The sequence below is a fragment of the Geotrypetes seraphini genome, chromosome 8 (genome assembly GCF_902459505.1).
Source record: "Geotrypetes seraphini chromosome 8, aGeoSer1.1, whole genome shotgun sequence".
Lineage (NCBI taxonomy): Eukaryota > Metazoa > Chordata > Amphibia > Gymnophiona > Dermophiidae > Geotrypetes > Geotrypetes seraphini.
This window is the reverse complement of record NC_047091.1, coordinates 6,712,830-6,731,978: the sequence shown is the minus strand read 5'-3', so window position 1 is coordinate 6,731,978 and position 19,149 is coordinate 6,712,830. Positions and strand designations below refer to the sequence as shown.

Here is a 19,149-nt window from a genome sequence, read left to right as displayed (position 1 = left end):
ACTAACACACCTAGAACTGATTCTACTTGCAATAACCTGTGACAGTGTCTCTGGTAAGACCCAAAGAGATTCCGGCTGTGCCTGGAGAGATTCCAGAATTTTACTTTATTTTTTAAAATTCCCTTCATACGTATACTTTAGAATAGATGACATGTTTGTTGTGTGTCAATGTTATGAGCATCTGTGGGTGTAAGGATACAACCGCCCAGACAAGCATCATTCTTTGATGTGATTGCTCCTTGAAAAGTAACTTTATTTTTATTTTTTATGCAGTAATTATCCTAACCTGAGCAACAAAGCAATCAAGGCTTTGTTACCGTTTGGATCTTCTTTTTTTTTATAATTCTTTATTCATTTTAAAACTTTCATCAAGTGTACAAAAATTGCAACAAATAAAATAGATTTAAACACTTGTACATCTTATCATTATATCTTATAATGACAAATATAACCCTCCCCCTCCCATCCTGAGATCCCTCTAGTTATTTTTATTTTCATATAAGAGAAACCCACCCCCCACCCCACCCCACCCTTATCTTACATAGTTAATAGAAAAATATTAGAAAAATGGCATCAATCATGACAAAAGGACGTTAATGGCTCCCAAATTTTAATAAAGTTTTTATAATTTCCATTCTGCACCGCTATTGATCTTTCCATTCTATATATGTGACAAACTGAATTCCACCAAAACTACTATGATCTTTCCAGTTATTAGTAATATGTTGGATGGCTACTCCGGTCAAAATCAATAAAAGTTTGTTATTACACATTGATATCTGACTCTTTTTTCTCATAGACATACCAAAAAGTACAGTATCATAAGATAATGCTACATGGTTTTCCAATAAACAATTTACTTGATCCCAGATTGAGTTCCAAAAGGCTAAGATATGGGGACAATAGAACAAAAGATGATCTAAAGTCCCCATATCCAGATTACAATGCCAGCATCTATTAGACAAAGAACTTTAACTAACCGTTTGGATCTTCTTATCTTTGCGAACTTGCAGATGGTGGATGATGAAATGCGCATTTGCTTGTCGACTATGGAGCCACGGTTTGAGGTCATTTGCACTCAAAAACAAGCACATCCATTGATTAGCAATTTTATTCTAGCTACTTTAGTTTTGCTGTTGTTACATAGCTTAAAGCACTTTAAATAAATAAACACACTCAAGAAATGGGCCGCAACATGGCAAATGAGGTTTAACGTGGATAAGTGTAAGGTGATGCATGTCGGTAACAAAAATCTTATACACGAATACAGGATGTCCGGTGCAGTACTTGGAGAGACCCCCCCAGGAAAGAGACTTGGGAGTCAATGAAGCCTAGGAATGATTAAGAAGGGGATCACGAACAAATCGGAGAAGGTTATCATGCCACTGTACCAGGCCATGGTGCGCCTTACCTGGAGTACTTTGTCCAGCACTGGTCGCCATACATGAAGAAGGACATGGTACTACTCGAAAGGGTCCAGAGAAGAGCGACTAAAATGGTTAAGGGACTGGAGAAGTTGCCGTACAGTGAGAGATTGGAGAAACTGGGCCTCTTCTCCCTTGAAAAGAGGAGACTGAGAGGGGACATGATCGAAACATTCAAGCTATTGAAGGGAATAGACTTAGTAGATAAAGACAGGTTGTTCACCCTCTCCAAGGTAGGGAGAATGAGAGGGCACTCTCTAAAGTTGAAAGGGGATAGATTCCATACAAACGTAAGGAAGTTCTTCTTCACCTAGTTCAGTGGTCAATTTAATTTTCAGTCCTGGGGGTGTCCTAGGTGCTTGGATGTTAATTTAGGAGGTGAAGGCTGAAGGTTTTGTCTAGGGTGACTAACCCAAAGGGTTTCCCTGCAGCTGGGACACTCGATGAAGTTACAGGGAAATACTTTTAAAACCAATAGGAGGAAATTTTTCTTCACTCAGAGAATAGTTAAGCTCTGGAACTCGTTGTCAGAGGATGTGGTAAGAGCGGATAGTGTAGCTGGTTTTAAGAAAGGTATGGACAAGTTCCTGGAGGAAAAGTCCATAGTCTGTTATTGAGAAAGACACGGGGGAAGCCACTGCTTGCCCTGGATCGGTAGCATGGAATGTTGCTACTGTTTGAGGTTCCGGAATCTTTTGTTACTCTTTGAGATTCCAGAATCTTGCTATTCTTTAGGATCCTGAATGGAATGTTGCTACTCTTTGGGATTCTAGAATCTTGTTACTCTCTGGGATTCCGGAACGTTGCTATTCTGTGAGATTCTGTATGGAATGTTGCTACTCCTTGGGTTTTTGGAAAGGTACTAGTAGCCTGGATTGGCCATTGTGAGAACAGGCTAGTGGGCTTGATGGACCATTGGTCTGACCCAGTAAGGCCATTCTTATGTTCTTCCTGCCAAGGATATCGTCACAGCTCTGGGATTAGTCATAGTACAAAGGTAACACCTGGCCATCAGAACTTCCATAGCTCATGCAATTAACAGCCGACCTTCCAACATACGCTTTTAACGAGCGTCCTTGAGACGCATTTATAATATATGCATATGTGGCCCTCCCCTGGTATGATAAATGTGTCCTGGCATTTCAAGTTCCATCTCAAATGTGCGTGAGATGCGCTAATAACACACTACCGGCACCTCCAGACCTGTCGGTAAATTTGGCTCATTAAAGGTCGGTGCTTGATTTTATTTATCACCCGCCAATGTTAGGGCATTGCCCAGAAAGCTCATTTTAATATGAATAAGCACATTGTAATACATTTACATAGTACTATCGGAGCCTGCTACCAGTGGTGTAGTAAGGGGTAGCGGAATGCCCCGGGTGCCATCTTGGTGCGCGCCCATTCCCTCGTGCCTCTTTAACATTCACGGTGTGAGCAGCAACCCCAACCAGTGTTTGCTCTTCGTCTGATGTCACTTCCTGGAGCCACGCCTAGGAAGTGACATCGGAGGAAGAGCCGATGCTGGCACGAGAGCAGGTTGGAGTTGCGCAGCGAATGTTAGAGGTCCTGGGGAAGTGGGCACTTGCGCGTGGCAGGAGGGGACGGGGAAGGGGCGGGCGGGGGCGGAGAAGAGGACGGGGGAGGGGCAACACCGCCCCGGACGCTTCTCACCCTTGCAACGCCACTGGCTGCTACAAAGCATCTATAAGACCGCGCACAACCACTGGTGCAGCTGGGGAGGTTGGCACCCGGCATCACCGTGCCTTGTGCTCCCCTGCTCTTCCCTGCCGCCTCCCCCCCCGCACCTCTTGAAATGTTCGCTGTTGTACATAGCATCTTCCATTTGTTGCTCGCACCAGCTTGGCTCCCTTCTGATGTCACGTCCTGGTCCCACGACCAAGAAGTGATGTCAGAAGAAAGCTGAGGCTGGCGCAAGCAGCAAATGGAAGATGCCATTCATGCCAGCAAACATTTTAAGAGGTATGATGGGGGGGCAGAGAGGAGGAGAGGTGCCAGTGCCCCAACGAAGGCACCCCAATGAAGACGGCCCCAACTAAGATGCCCCAACGAAGGCGCCCCAATGAAGGTGCCCCAATGAAGATGCCCCAATGAAGATGCCCCAATGAAGACTGCCCCAGCGAAGATGCCTTAATGAAGGCTGCCCCAACGAAAGCACCCCAATGAAGACTGCCCCAGCGAAGATGCCTTAATGAAGGCTGCCCCAACGAAAGCACCCCAATGAAGACTGCCCCAACGAAGATGCCTTAATGAAGGCTGCCCCAACGAAGGCACCCCAATGAAGACAGCCCCAACTAAGATGCCTCAATGAAGGCTCCCCAACGAAGATTGCCCCAATGAAGATGCCCTAATGAAGGCCCCAATGAAGATTGCTCCGACTGCCCCAACGAAGATGCCTCAATGAAGGCTGCCCCAACGAAGGCACCCCAATGAAGACTGCCCCAACTAAGATGCCCCAATGAAGGTGCCCCAATGAAGATGCCCCAATGAAGATGCCCCAATGAAGGCTGCCCCAACGAAGGCACCCCAATGAAGACGGCCCCAACTAAGATGCCTCAATGAAGGCTCCCCAACGAAGATTGCCCCAATGAAGATGCCCCAACAAAGATGCCCTAATGAAGGCCCCAATGAAGATTGCTCCGACTGCCCCAACGAAGATGCCTCAATGAAGGCTGCCCCAATGAAGACTGTCCCAATGAAGACGGTGCCTGGGGTGGCCTGCCCCCCCCCCCTAGCCATTGCACACAGCCATTATGCCATTGTTAAACGCATAGTGGGTTTACATGGGCCTGAGCTGGAAACTCAATGGATCAGGAACATCCCCACTGCTTCAACCTGCTAAGTTGTCTTCAGACAGCCCTTTGTAAACCAGGCAGAGGCAGCGCAAGAATCTCCAAAAGAACTGCAAAAGGAGCAGCTCCGAGTTCGGATTACACCACCGAGGCTCCCGCGTGTGACCTTGATGAAATCGCTCCAGCCCCTGTGCCTCCAGGTTTAGTTCGGGATGGAAGGAAGGGCTGAGCTTTCTGCGCCTCGTTTGGCGTTATTAACAATGAAAATGGGTCTTTTATGCTCGTCTAGCTATCAATGTGCCCAGTCGAGACAAGCAAGATCCCGAGCCCGGTACCAGGAGGGTCAGGGAGCCCAATGGACTGTGGCAGGCAGGAGCCTAGCTCCCCCACGCTTGCTCCACTTCTCTGTCGGCGTGGGGCTGGCGAAGTACAATGAACAAGGGAGGGGAGGGCCGGGGAGGGAGGAAGGAAGGGGAGGCGGAGGAGGGAGGCAGGAGGGCTTTGCCTAGGGCTCCACACACCGCCGAGAAACTGCTGCTGCCAGAGAGAGAACAAAAAGGTGCCCGGAGAGGAACGACAGGGGAGCGGGAAGCCCCCTCCAGAGGGAGGATCTGAACCGTCCGGGTAAGAGCCCCGGGGCTGGGGGGGGGGGGGGAAGGGGCGGTGTGTACATTTGCAAGAAAGGCGACAGTGGGAGGCGCCTGGATTAGGATGGAGAGACGGCAATAGCCATTCATCACAGGGTGGGGGGCTGTTCTGATTGCTGGGTCCGGGATTCATTGACTCTCATCCCCGTTTTCCGGTCCAAATCAGTGCCCGGGATCTGCGACTCGGATTTGTCCTGTCACTGGCCGCCCCTCCCCCCGCGCTTTGACCATCGCTCGTTGCGATCTCGCCTCTCCAGCGAGCGGCAGCTGGATGCGTGTCATGTCCTTTGGCTTTCTTCCTTCCGTTTCTCCTTTGCTCTCCTACCTCCTGGTCCCCCGGTTTCCGTTCCCGAGTATCCGGCCACATGCTGTTTGTTATGCATTTGACAGGACGGATGGAAGGGGAGGGGGCTGGGAAGCAGCTGCACTGGGGACGCTTTCTTCTCGGAGGAAAAGTCTCTTGGCCTTGAGTTCCAGTTCTCCCCCGACTTTTCTGGAATGTCATCCCAAACTCCATCCTTAGGAAGGCTTTTGATGACTCTGTGTGCTGAATGTCTGGTACATCATATTCCAAGATAAGAAAAAAAAAATAGCAATCATTGTGGTCACAGAGGATCATTTTGCTGTGGTCCTTGGAGTCCAGTATCAGTCTTGCTCTCAAGCAGATCCCATTTCTCCTAGCTTTCCCCAGTCTGTCTGGCTGTTTTATGGACCTTTCCTCCGGGAACTTGTGTGAACCTTTTTTCGAAGCCCAGGATTTTAGCTACAGGGACTAGCAACAGATTCCACAGATGAATTAAGCACTGCCTGAAAAATACTTTCTCTGATTTTTTTTTAGTTCTGGAATGTTCTCTTGTTTGCAAAGTTGTACAGCCATCCATTCCACGGGAAGGGGTAAAACACGGACCTTACGGACCTCATGGATCTAAATCCGCACGTCCTTAAAAATCCGAGGTCCGCGCCACTTTTGAGGTCCATGCCACTTTTAGTCTGGCTCTGACAGAGCTCTATGACAATTTAACTCTGACGGATCCTAGCATAGGGAGGGAAAAGCATTAGGATCCGTCAGAGTTAAATTGTCATAGAGCTCTGTCAGAGCCAGACTAAAAGTGGCACGGACCTCAAAAGTGACGCGGACCTCAGATTTTTAAGGATGTGACGTGCAGTTCAGATCCGTGAGGTCCGCGAGGGAGCCGGGGGGCCTGAGCTGAGCTGTAGGGAAAGCGAAGGCGGACTTGTCAATGCATGGACCTCGGACTTTTAAGGATGTGCGGTTTTAGATCCGTGAGGTCCGCGTTTTACCCCTTCCTCCATTCCACCCAACTTATGATGTTATAAAGGTCTCTGGTTGCCCTTCTCTGAACCTTTTCTTGTTCTGTTATATCCTGCATGGGGTGACCATGCTTCAGTTTATTTATTTGGTTTTATGAACTGCCTTTTCATGAAGAGATTCACTCAAAGGCTTTAAAATACATTGAATAGTAATCAGGTTTCCTCTCTGTCCCTGCAAGGTCACAATCTAACTGTGGGACCCAGGGCAACTGTGAGTTAAGCGACTCACCCTGATTCACAAGGAGTAGGCTGGAATTGAATTTGAAATCTCAGGTTCCTGAGGCAGCAACTCTAACACACTACACCAGTGTGCCTCCTGAGATTTCAGGCGTGCTGGATGAGGAGGAGAGTTGTCCACGCCGGCGGTAAGAGGCACGTCCTGTAGGAAGTCAGCCGGCACAGATGACTCTCCTCCTGGCGTCTCTCCTCCTCTTCCCGCACCTCCCGGATCCCTCCACCGAAGCAGATCACGACCAGTTGGGCCTCCGCGCAGGCGTGGACATCAACATGATGATGTCACGCATGCACGTGATGTCATCGCATCAATATCTGCGCTCTTCCGGGTGCCTTCTGGCCGGGGCACTGGATTTAGTGTGCCACCGGCCGGAAAGTTTGCGAGACACTGCTCTAGACCAGGGGTAGGCAATTCCGGTCCTCGAGAGCTGGAGCCAGGTCAGATTTTCAGGATAGCCACAATAAATATGCATGAGATAGATTTGCATCTCAAGAAGGCAGTGCATGCAAAGCCATCTCATACATATTCATTGTGGATATCCTGAAAACCTGACCTGGCTCTGGCTTTCGAGAACCAGAGTGGCCTACTCCTGCTCTATAGCAGGGGAAGGGAAATCCGGTCCTTGAGAGCCGTATTCCAGTCGGGTTTTCAGGATTTCCCCAATGAATATGCATTGAAAGCAGTTCATGCAAATAGATTTCATGCATATTCATTGTGGAAATCCTGAAAACCCGACTGGAATACGGCTCTCGAGGACCGGAGTTCCCTACCCCTGCTCTAGACCAGTGATTCCCAACCCTGTCCTGGAGGAACACCAGGCCAATCGGGTTTTCAGGCTAGCCCTAATGAATATGCATGAGAGAGATTTGCATATGATGGAAGTGATAGGCATGCAAATTTGCATGCATATTCATTAGGGCTAGCCTGAAAACCCAATTGGCCTGGTGTTCCTCCAGGACAGGGTTGGGAACCACTGCAGTAGGCTGAAAATTTCAATGTGTTATTCAGAATGCCTTTAAGATTTTTTCTTAAGTGGCGGTGATGCCTAACTCAGAATCAATAGTTGGGGTTATTTTTCCTATGTGCACTGCACACATTCAATTTCATCTGCCATTTTAAAGCTCAGTCACCTCGTCTTACTTATTCCTCACAATCCTCTGCAGATTTCAATATCTCACTGGTTACTCTTTGCTCCAGGCTATTTATGAATATGGACTAGGGGGCATGCGATGAAGCTACTAAGTAGTAGATTTAAAACAAACTGAAGAAAATATTTCTTCACTCAACGTGTAATTAAACTCTGGAATTCTCTGCTGGAGAATGTGGTGAAAGCAGTCAGCTTAACAGAGTTTAAAAAAGATTTGGCTAATATCCTAAAGCAAAAGCCATAAGCCATTATTGGTTGGGGATGGTTTGAGGAAATCCACTGCTTATTCCTAGCATAAAATATGTTTTACTCTTTGGGATCTTGCCAGGTACTTGTGACCTGGGTTGGCCACTGTTGGAAACAGGATGCTGGCCTTGATGGTCTGTTCCAGTATGGCAACTCTTATGTTCTTATGTGAGCCAAGTATAGGACAATGAAGCCACTATGACATCACTGATGAGGTTGGCTCTGAGGCTTATGACATCACAATATGAGCTCTAGAATGTTGCTATATTTGAGAGTCTGCCAGATACTTAGGACCTGGGTTGATCATTGTTGGAAACAGGATGCTGGCCTTGATGAACCTTTGGTCTGTTCCAGTATGGCAACTCTTATGTTCTTATGTGAGCCAAGTAAAGGACAATCAAGCCATTGTGACATCACTGCTGAGGTTGGCTCTTAGGCATTGGTGGAATGAGGCATTATGACATCAAAATCGCAGCTCTGGAATGTTGCTACTATTTTGGGTTTCTGTCAGGTACTTGGGACCTGGGTTGGCCACTGTTGGAAACAGGAATGCTGGCCTTGATGGACCTTTGGTCTGTCCCACTATGGCAATTCATATGTCATGTTCCAGTACAAATCTTGGGGCATTCCACTAGTGGATCTTCTCTATGTGGAATACTGACCATTTAGTCCTGCTCTGTTTCCACTCCTTTAGTGAGTTTCCAGTCCACAACAGGGATTTCCCACTATCCCATGACTCTAAGGGGTCTCTCATGGGAGATTTTGTCTAATGCCCAGGCACTATAATCGACTGGCCCATCTTTCTCTACTTGCTGTCTTTACACCTTCAAAGCACGGAATGAATTGGTAAGGCAAGACTTGGCCTTCGGTGAGCCCAGGCTGATTTAGTCCCACTCAGTGGCACCTGTCCAATTTTGTTGTTCAGAATAGCTTCTACCATTTGCCTCATGCCAACCTCAGGTTCATCAGTCTATAGTTTCCCTGGGACCTTGTTTGAAAAATTGGCATTACATTGGCCGCTCTCTACTCCGATCCCCTAGCCATTTTCATTGATAGGTTAGAGATGACTAGAAACAGATTACGGTAAGCGTTTCACGAGTGAGCTCTTTCAGATTTCCCACTGTTCGCCATCTTTGCCCTCCTGTACACCATATGTACCATACTATGTAGGCCCTGATCGTTCTCTCATACCATGTTTGCCACACAATGTTTACCGTGTCTTCCATGCTTGCCAAACCGTTTTTGCTAGTCATGTCATACTATGTTAGCCGTGCTTTGTAATATCTACTTTGTCAGTCGCTCTTCTGCATCTTCTAGATCAGGGGTAGGCCATTCCGGTCCTCGAGAGCCACAGGCAGGTCAGGTTTTCAGGATCTCCACAATAAATATGCATGAGATAGATTTGCATCGCAAGGAGGCGGTGCGTGCAAATTCATCTCATACACATTCATCTTATGGAGACCCTGAAAACTTGACCTGCCTGTGGCTCTCGAGGACCGGAATGGCCTACCCCTGGTCTAGATTTGGGCCTTCTTTGACTAAGCCACGGTAGAGATTTCTATCGTGGCTCGGGATGCTAAATGCTCCAACGCTCATAGAAATTCTATGAGCATTTACCGCTCCAGGACATGGTAGAAGCTTCTACTGTGGCTTAGTCAAAGAGGGCCTTAGCTGCATTAGCTGCTCTAAATTGTCATCATTTACAAAGGGTTCCAGTGGGGAGATGACTTAAAAAGTAAAAAATACAAGCTAAAAAATGTAGAAGAGTCTTTCACTAAAGAATTGTGCATGTTCTCTGCGGTGTCAGGTTAAAAACGCGCTGGGACAAAGGCGTGCGCAGACAATTGAGCGCAGCGTGGAGGTGCGTGCCGCAGAAAATTACTGTTATTACGGCTCCGACGGGGGGGACGTGGGGGGGAACCACCCCACTTTACTTAATAGAGATCGCGCCGCGTTGTGGGGGCGTTGTGGGGGGTGTGGGGGGTTCTATCCCCCCACATTTTACTGAAAACTTCACTTTTTCCCTGTATTTAGGGAAAAAGTTAAGTTTACAGTAAAATGTGGAGGGTTACATCCCCCCAAACCCCCCACAACGCCGGCGCGATCTCTATTCAGTAAACTGGGGGGGGCTCCCCAACAAAACCCCCCATCGGAGCCCCTAAAAACTGTAATTTCTTCGGCGCGCGCCTCCGTCTTGCGCTCAGTTGTCGGCGCGCGCCTTTGTCTTTCGTGGGGTTGGCTATGAACCGTTCTCTGCCCTAGAGCCTATTTTATTCCTATGGGCCCTGCTGCAGATAACTTGCGCTAATCGTTAGTAAAATGTGTAATGTGGAGAGAAAATCTGTACGAGGAGCCACTGAAAAGTTCTCAGCCCAACCAAGAAAGCTGGGGCAGTCTCCATCGAGGGTTATACACTTAGTCCAGCAATTTTCCACATTTTTTGGTTCTCTCTGAAAAATGCAGAACGAAAAAAAAGTGGAAAATTGCTGGACTGAGTGTCTAACCCTCGATGGAGACTGCCCCAGCTTTCTTGGTTGGGCTGAGAACTTTTCAGCAGCCCCTCGTAGCTACAAATTTGAAAAGCTTGAATCAGGACTGATCATCATATTTCTACTTAATCTTCAAATTGAATTTATTTATTTATTCAATTTTCTATACTGTTCTCCCATTAAGTGACTTGCCCAGGGTCACAAGGAACAGTGCGCCAGTCTAGAAATCAAAATGTAGCAAAAGTGAGCCACGTATAGGACAATCAAGCCATTGTGACATCACTGATGAGGTTGGCTCTTATTGGTGGAATGAGGCATTATGATGTCACAATACCAGCTCTGGTTATCAGAGGCTGAAACTCTTCACACTATTTATCCAATTTTCTATACTGTTTCCCAGGGGAGCTCAGAAAGGTTTACATGAATTTTTCCCTGTCTGTCCTGGTGGGCTCACAATCTACCTAATGTACTAATAAAGATGGCAAAACAAAGTTTACAAAGCATGGTAAAAATATATGATAAAAGCTGGTGAGACATAGCGTGGGGTGCGTAGTTCAGCAAACATAGTATTACAAAGCACGGCTAACATAGTATGACATGACTAGCAAAAACGGTTTGGCAAACATGGAAGACACGGTAAACATTGTGTGGCAAACATGGTATGAGAGAACGCAGCAGGGCCAACATAGTATGGTACATATGGTGTACAGGAGGGCAAAGATGGCGAACAGTGGGACAGAGGGGTCCTTTTACCAACTGATTTAGCGTGCGCTAAATGTTAACGCATCCATAGAATATATGTTTATTAAAAACTTCATATACCGCATAAGAGCCTACGAGGATCCAAGCGGTTTACAATACATAAATCATATCGATCAAGAAAAGAACCCCATTAAAAATAGAAAAGGAAAGATTAAGAACAAAAGTTAAAAAAACAATATCTGGCCATGCCGTGTTTTATTCCACCACACTCTCCCTTTTTTTTACTAAGGCGCGCTAGTCTTCCACGTCGGGTAGTTGAGGCCAGTAACGCACTTGACTTCAAGGGACGATGGGATAAACATGTAAGTTCTCTCCGGGAAATTCTTAGAGAGAGGGGTTCTTGTTGAGGGAGGGTTCTTTGAGTGGGCAGACTTGTTGGGCTGACGGCCCTTTTCTGCCGTCATGCTCTATGTTTCTAAATGCTAATGTACCCATTATATTCTTCTTTTATTTAGTTCCGCGGTTATGGAATAACCTGCCCACAGACTTCAGAAAAAAAGAATCCTATATAAATTTTAAAAGACCTTTAAAAGCACATTTTTTTTCATTTGGCTTTCCCAAATTAGAACGGAGTTCGGGACTGTGATCTGGGTTTATGTAATGATTGATTCTGCAATGGAGAATTTTTAGCTGTCTGTATAAATTATGTTTCATTGAGATTCGAGTGTTTTATCGTTTTGTTATTAGAATGGTTCTTATGGAGATGTAGTTTGTTATAATATTTATGAAGAAAAAAAAAGTTTTTTTTTAAACTTTTGTTCTTAATCGTTCCTGTGTTCCTTAATCTGTATTCCTGTTGCTGGTTTTTTTTTATTTCTGTATATGTTGGCTCCCATATACTGATGTTTTGTAGTTTCTTCTAGGGTTTGTTTTTGGAAGGAGGACCGGGGGTGGGGTGGGTGGGGGGGTACTGTTGTTGAGGGTTTAGATAGTTGGTTGTAGTAGGGTATTTCATATACTTTGAGCTTGTATTGCTGTTTTGTCTGCCCATTTTGTCTTTTTTCTATCGAGCTCAATAAAATATATTTGATGATTAATAGTCTCAACAAAGATCAGTTCCAAAATTTTTTTACTGAAGTTTTATATATTTATTTGTTTTAAAAATTTCTATACCGTTTAAAACTAAATGGTTTTACATGACTTACATACATAAATTATAAAAGAGCATAATAAAGCAAGCAAACAATCCTAAAAACATATCCGCAAATTACTAACTAGAAAAAGGCATCTACAAATAATTGTGTCTTTAGCAGTTTTCTAAACAGGGCCCTTTCATGACAATTTTGTGTTTGGCCCACAAGGGAGTTCCATATTTTAACTCCGGCACAACAGAAAATCATTTTACCAGTCTCCACCAACCTCGGCTTATCATTCCTTTTCAGTAAAGCTAAATTCTCAGAACGTAATGATCTGCTTGGTAAATAATGAAGCATATTCTTTTTAAACAATTCTGGTATGATTCCATAAAATAATTGGTGACAGATCATTACCACTTTATATTGTACTAGTTTTTTAGCCAGTTACATTAACGGGTGCTAGCAGCCCATCTTCCTTACTTTCTTCTCCCCCCCTGTCCAGCAACACCTCCCCTTCTCTGCTCCCACTGTCTAGCAGTAGGCCTTTTCCCTTACTTTTACCTCCCCCTGTCTAGCAGCACCCCTTCACTGCTCCCCCTGTTCAGCAGTAACCCATCTCCATTGGTTTTAACTCCCCCTGTCCAGCAGCACCTCTTCCCTGCTCCCCCTGTCCAACAGTAGCTATTATCCCTTCCTTTTACCTTCCCTTTGTCCAGCAGCACCATTTGTTCCAAATTCCAGCGGTCTCTCCCTATCATCTGGCCCTCTCCTCCTCTTCCCGTTGCCGGGGTGCCTGCAGCGGCGCCTTATGTGGAGCTATCTCCAACGCTCACTCTCTCCCTGTCCTGCTCCAGGGTGTTTGATTTCTCCCCCCCAAACGGACGTTAGAGTTGATTGCGTGACTGCGTGCGATGGTCCTTCGCTTCCTGTTTGTCTCCATGGGCAGAGGTTTTTTTTTTCCCGTATAGGCCAGCATTGGGGCTTTTTTCATTGAGGCTGGCTTCCAACCCGCTGAAACTGCCGCGTGTACCATGCACCGCAAATAGAATACAGCCACGGAAGCACACATCACGGTGGCAGGGATCACGGCCTCCTAAGTGCGCATGCGCGCTTAGGGTTTTACTATAGATGATTCTGCAAACAACAGGGCATTGCAGTAATCAAGTCTCGACAAAACCATAGCCTGAGCTATTGTACAAAAATCATAAGGTGATAGCATGGGTTTTAATCGATGTAACAAATGCATTTGTGCAAAACATTCTTGCACTGTCTTAGGGCTTCTTTTACAAAGCCACGCTGCAATAGCCCCAAAGCCCTTTAAATCTCTATGGGCTTCGGGCCCGTTACCGCAGCGGCCCGTGCTAAACTGCTTCATAAAAGAGGCCCTTAGGGATCCTTTTACAAGGTGCGCTAAGCGTTTTAGTGCACACACCGGATTAGCATACGCTATAGCCGAAAATAGGCAAGTAGCAGCTAGCGTGCGTGGCAATTTAGCGCACGTGATTCCACGCGTTAAGGCCCTAGCGCGGCTTTGTAAAAGGAGCCCTTAGTTACTTGCAATTTCATTGTAAGACCAGAATCAATCCTTACACCTAGAATGGTCGTAGTCTCATTTACAGGAAGAACATCATCAGTAACTCTCACTTCTTCAGGCCGATTCATAGTCTAAAGCGCGCGAGGACAAAGGCGTGCCGACAACCGAGCGCAGACAACTGAGTGCAGGGCTTGATCGCGCCGAAGAAAAACTGTATTTTAAAGGGCTCCGACGGGGGGTGTTGGTGGGGAACCCCCCCACTTTACTTAATAGAGATCGTGCTGGCATTGTGGGGGGTTGTAACCCCCCTCATTATACTGGAAACGTAACTTTTTCCCTGTTTTTTAGGCTTTCCTACAAACATTATTTCAGTTTTGTCCACATTTATACTATATAATAAACATACATTCAAAGAGGAGAGAATATAAATTCTGAAAAGCTTGTCTATAAACTATATCATCACAATGCAAAGAGTATTCATGAAATTTCTAAGAAGAACTATCCCCAAACCCTCCCATCCCACCCCATTTGCAGAGAGTGAAAAACCATACATACATTCATACCTATCCATTCTTTAATAACACTCAACCATTGTCTACATCAGGGGTGCCCAATAGGTCGATTGCGATCTACCGGGCCGATCAGCCTTCCTCTCCCCGACGTCAATTCTGCCGTCGGAGAGGAAGTTCGGGCCAGCCAATCGCTGCCTGGCTGGGCAGAACTTTCTCTCCGACGGCAGAATTGACTTCGGGAAGAGGAATGCTGGTCGGCCCGCAGGGAAGCAGAGAGAGCTTGGTGCGGCGGCGGTGGCAGCTTGGGGCCTGTTCCCCGATGGTGGTAGCAGTGGCTTGGTGGAGGGTAGGGAGAAAGAAAGAAAGGGGGCAGGCAGGGAGACAGAAGGAAAGAAGGGAAACAGAAAAAAAGAAAGGGGGCATGAAGAGAGAAAAATAAGAAAGGGAGGCAGGGAGAAAGAAAGGGCAGGGAGAGAGGAAGAAAAAGTTGGGGGAGGGAATAAGGTCTGGAGGAGAGGAAGCATACAGGCTGAAAGAAAGATTGGATGCACAATCAGAAGAAGAAAGTGCAACCAGAGACTCATGAAATCACCAAACAAGGTAGGAAAAATGATTTTATTTTCAATTTAGTGATCAAAATGTGTCTGAATTTATATCTGCTGTCTATATTTTCCACTATGGCCCCCCTTTTACTAAACCACAATAGCGTTTTTTAGCGCAGGGAGCCTATGAGTGTCGAGAGAAGCGCAGGGCATTCAGCGCAGCTCCCTGCGCTAAAAACTGCTATTGTGGTTTAGTAAAAAGGGAGGGGGGTATATTTGTCTATTTTTGTATGGTTGTTACTGAGGTGACAGTGCATAGAGTCATCTGCCTTGACCTCTTTGAAAAAAACCCGGAATAGGAATGATAATTAACATTCTCTCAGCGTACAGTGTGCTTTGTTTTTTTAAAAATTTTATTGTTGTTAGATCATTTTGACTTAGTCATTTTAAAAGTAGCTCACAAGCCCAAAAAGTGTGGGCACCCCTGGTCTACATATTCTTGCATAGGTAACCACCACCTTTTAAATTTAGCCTTCTTGCCTCTCATATTTACCAATTAAGCAAACTGAGTTCCACCAAAATTGAAAAGATAACAACTGATCAGTTTTCAAAATAAATGAAAGTTGCAATGTCATGACAAATAACGGAACCTTTGGGAACAGTTTGAACAAGTCCAGGGCACTGGAAGACAAACTCAAGACAGCGGAGAGTCGGGCCCTTTGCCAGAAAGTCTGGTGGAATTTGGGTTGGCACACTCTCATAGATGTGAGTTTTTAATTGCCTCCCTGAAGCTCTCTAGACCTTCTAACGATCTTCTGTACCATAATATGTACGACACTTTTTCATTAGCTGTGAAAAAAAGTGAACTGAGATTCCTTACATGTTGAAATGTGGCCAGAATTGAGCAACTACCCTCGGTGAAGCTGCTTAAGCAAGTGGCTTGCTAAAAGGCATCCAGTGACTGGTGGATGTGGAAACTGAACCACTGTGCCCTCTTCACCGTTCTTTGGCTTAACGATTAAGATACAGTTACAGGTTGTTTTCTATGATATGCCGCTATTATTAACAAAAAAGTCAAATCAAAGTGGTTAACAATAGATATAAATCAAAGGGAAATAATAAAAATTAACCCAATAAATAAACACAACAGGGAAATATATGCTATAAATTAACAATACTATACACAAAGTGATGATCGAGGGCAGGAAAGGTTTGCAATATCAAGAGGTAAGAACAAATAAGGTAAGAACAGGAGGATAGGGAAAAGGAAAAAAAAAATGCGTGAAGAAGAAAGCAAAGGAAGAACTAAACTGAAGTGTTTAGGGTCAAACGCCAGTTTGAAATAATAGACTTTCAAGTGTGATTTAAATGATGTAAGAAATTTTTCTGTGCGCAGGGAAATACTCTTAAAACCAATAGGAAGAAATTTTTTTTTCACTCAGAGAATGGTTAAGCTCTGGAGAAGATGTGGTAAGAGCGGATAGTGTAGCTGGTTTTAAGAAAGGTTTAGACAAGTTCCTGGAGGAAAAGTCCATAGTCTGTTATTAAGAAGTGGGGGAAGCCTCTGCTTGCCCTGGATCGGTAGCATAGAGTGTTGCTACTCTTTGGGTTTTGGCCAGGTACTAGTGACCTGGATTGGCCACCGTGAGAACGGGCTACTGGGCTTGATGGACCATTGGTCTGACCCAATAAGGCTATTCTTATGTTCAGATGAAGCGTAAAACTCCATGTGAGAAGTGACCTTATGTCCCAGTTGATGGGTACACAGTATTTCATGAAACAGTATAAACCTACTACCATAGAGTCTCGGTTAACTGGAACTGTCACAAAACTGGCAAAAAAATTGCCGGGGGGGGGGGTAATTTCCCTGAAGCACCAGCGGCAGCATCCTGAGCCGCAAAGCCCCCCCTCCCTCGAGCTCTGAAGTGGCGGAAGCAGGTGGTAGTTCTGAGCCGCGAACTCCCTCACACCCTCCCTCTTTCTCTCCCTTCTTTACCTGGGCGCAGCTTGTCAGCAGGAGGCACCCTCAAAATTGCGGCCGGCCCCGGCAGGGTCTTTCCTCTGATGCGTCGAAAGTGATGTTTCAGAGGAAAGGCCCTGTCGCGGTTGGCTGCACTCGGCTAAAGAAGGGAGAGAGAGAGGGAGCGAGCGAGGGGGGGGGGGGTCGCGGCTCAAGACCGCCACCTGTTTCTGCCACGAAGGGAGGGAGGAGGGCTTTGTGGTTCAGGATCGCTGCTTGCGCTGGTGCTTCGTGGCGGGAGGGAGTGTGTGTGTGTGTGTGTGGTGGGGAGAAGGGGGGGTTTGAGAGTGTTAGACAAAGTTTCTAACACATTATGAATTAACCAGAAAAACAATTATCCAGTATCCACCAGTCCCCATGAGTGCTGGACAGCTGAGATTCTACTGTACTACTTATGATTTATTTAGTGCTGCTGTTTTGTTTGGATCTCTGGTAGCGTCTTACTCGCTCTCAACAGCTCGCAGCCATCTTGGATCTGCCCCTTAGATTTGGTCTTAATAAATCACAAAGTATAACTCTCGATAAAACACCTGACTGGAAAAACACACAGACCTACTGTTTAAGAAATGTATTTCGGTTTTATGGAAGCTTTGCACCATCAAGAAGTTTTATGATGAACCTTCTTTTCGTTTGCTGGTGCAGTCATCCATTTTGAGTATTTTTGATTATAGTAATATTCTATATTTTGGGGCTTACAAAAAAAAATACTCAAAAAACTGAGACTGATCCAGAACACTGTGGTTCACCTCATTTTTGGACTAAAACAATAGGAGCATATTACCCCTTTTATCAAAAACTTCACTGGTTGCCAGTAGAGTCCAGAGTTCTGTTTAGGTTTTCCTGTATTTGTTACAAAGCAGTTTTCGGGATGTCACCAGACTATCTTGCTTCCCACTTCTCTTTGAATTATCTCAACAAGAGTACATGTAGAATAAAGCTATTCAACTATCTCCCTTTAAAATCCTGCCAATAGAAGAAGTTTTTTGATAGAGTTTTCTCATTCCAGGCCGCTAAATTGAATACATGGCTTGGAAAACCAATATTAGAGGCTACTTCTTATTCTGATTTTAGAAAATCGTTAAAGACACAGCTGTTTGACATGTTTACATCTTAGTTGTGGAACTGTTCAATTGAAATTTGCTTTTTAATTGATGTATTCCAATTTTAATTGATTGTTTTAATACGTATTTTATCTATACTGCCTGTATGTATTTTTTTTCCTTTGTTGTGAACCGCTTTGAACCTTTGGTATAGCGGTATACAAAAATAAATTATTATTATTATTAGACGTACATAGCACTATATATTAAATATATGAGACAATCCCTGCTTGATAGAGCTTACACTCTAATCAAAACAGACAAACAGGACTAATAGAGGTTAGGGAATTTCACAGAGAGAACGATACAATAGACATTGGTATGTAATGATGGGGTGCTGAAAAGTTCTCCGCCCAACCAACCAACATCCTAAATTCTGAGCATTATTAAGTGCCAATTTGCAGAAACGAAATTCTATGTTTTTTGACATTGTTTCCGATCATTGATTGAACCATATCCGCGTCATTCTCTTCTTGGTTGGGCCGAGAACTTTTCAACCCCACCCCCCTCGTAATGTGAAGAGTTTGTCTCTGGTGACCAGAGCTGAGATTGTGATGTCATAATGTCTCATTCCACCAATAAGAGCCAACCTCATCAGTGATGTCACAATGGACTGATTATCCTATACTTGGCTCACTTGTATTACCTACAAGGGGGTGCTGAAAAGCTCTTAGCCCAGCCAACCAACTTCCTAAATTCTGAGCATTATGTAGCTGAAAAGAGTGTTATTTTATTTTGTTAAGTTCCAATTTGCAGAAACAAAACTCTATGTTTTGACATTGTTTGAACCATATCTACGTTATTCTCTTCTTGGTTGGGCTGAGAATCCATCAGCACCCCCTGGTAGTGGTAACCAGAGCTAAGATTGTGATGTCATGCCTCATTCCACCAATAAGAGCCAACCTCAGCAGTGATGTCACAATGGTTTCACTGTCCTATACTTGGCTCACTTTTATACAAGGGGGTGCTGAAAAGTTCTCCACTCAACCAACTTCCCAATTTCTGAGCATTCTTTTGCCACTGTAGTTAAAAAGAGTGTTATCGTTAAGTGCCAATTTGCAGAAACAAAATTCTATGTTTTTGACATTGTTTCAGATCATTGGTTGAACCATAGTCACCTCATTCTCTTCTAGGTTGGGCTGAGAACTTATCAGCCCCTCCTCGTTCAAGTGAGAGAGAGTTAGGAGATAAAAGCGGCCTGAAAAAGAGGGCTTTTAGATGGGAACTTCCTTTTTAGGACAAAGAAAAAAAAAAGGACATAAGCACTGAAATT

General features: G+C 45.1%; 1 protein-coding gene across 8 annotated transcripts in view; it reads left to right on the top strand.

Annotated features, from left to right (window-relative positions):
• Positions 1–4,738: 4,738 nt before the first annotated feature.
• FGR (FGR proto-oncogene, Src family tyrosine kinase) overlaps positions 4,739–19,149 on the top strand; it is a 146,565-nt gene continuing 132,154 nt past the window's right edge. For 4 of the 8 annotated variants that reach the window (XM_033954720.1, XM_033954719.1, XM_033954723.1 and 1 more), the window contains exon 1: positions 4,760–4,858. The gene's annotated coding sequence lies outside the window, so the exon portion shown is untranslated. Of the gene's footprint in view, positions 4,859–19,149 lie in introns of all 8 variants that reach the window. The other 4 variants (XM_033954722.1, XM_033954721.1, XM_033954718.1 and 1 more) reach the window with 2 other exon arrangements.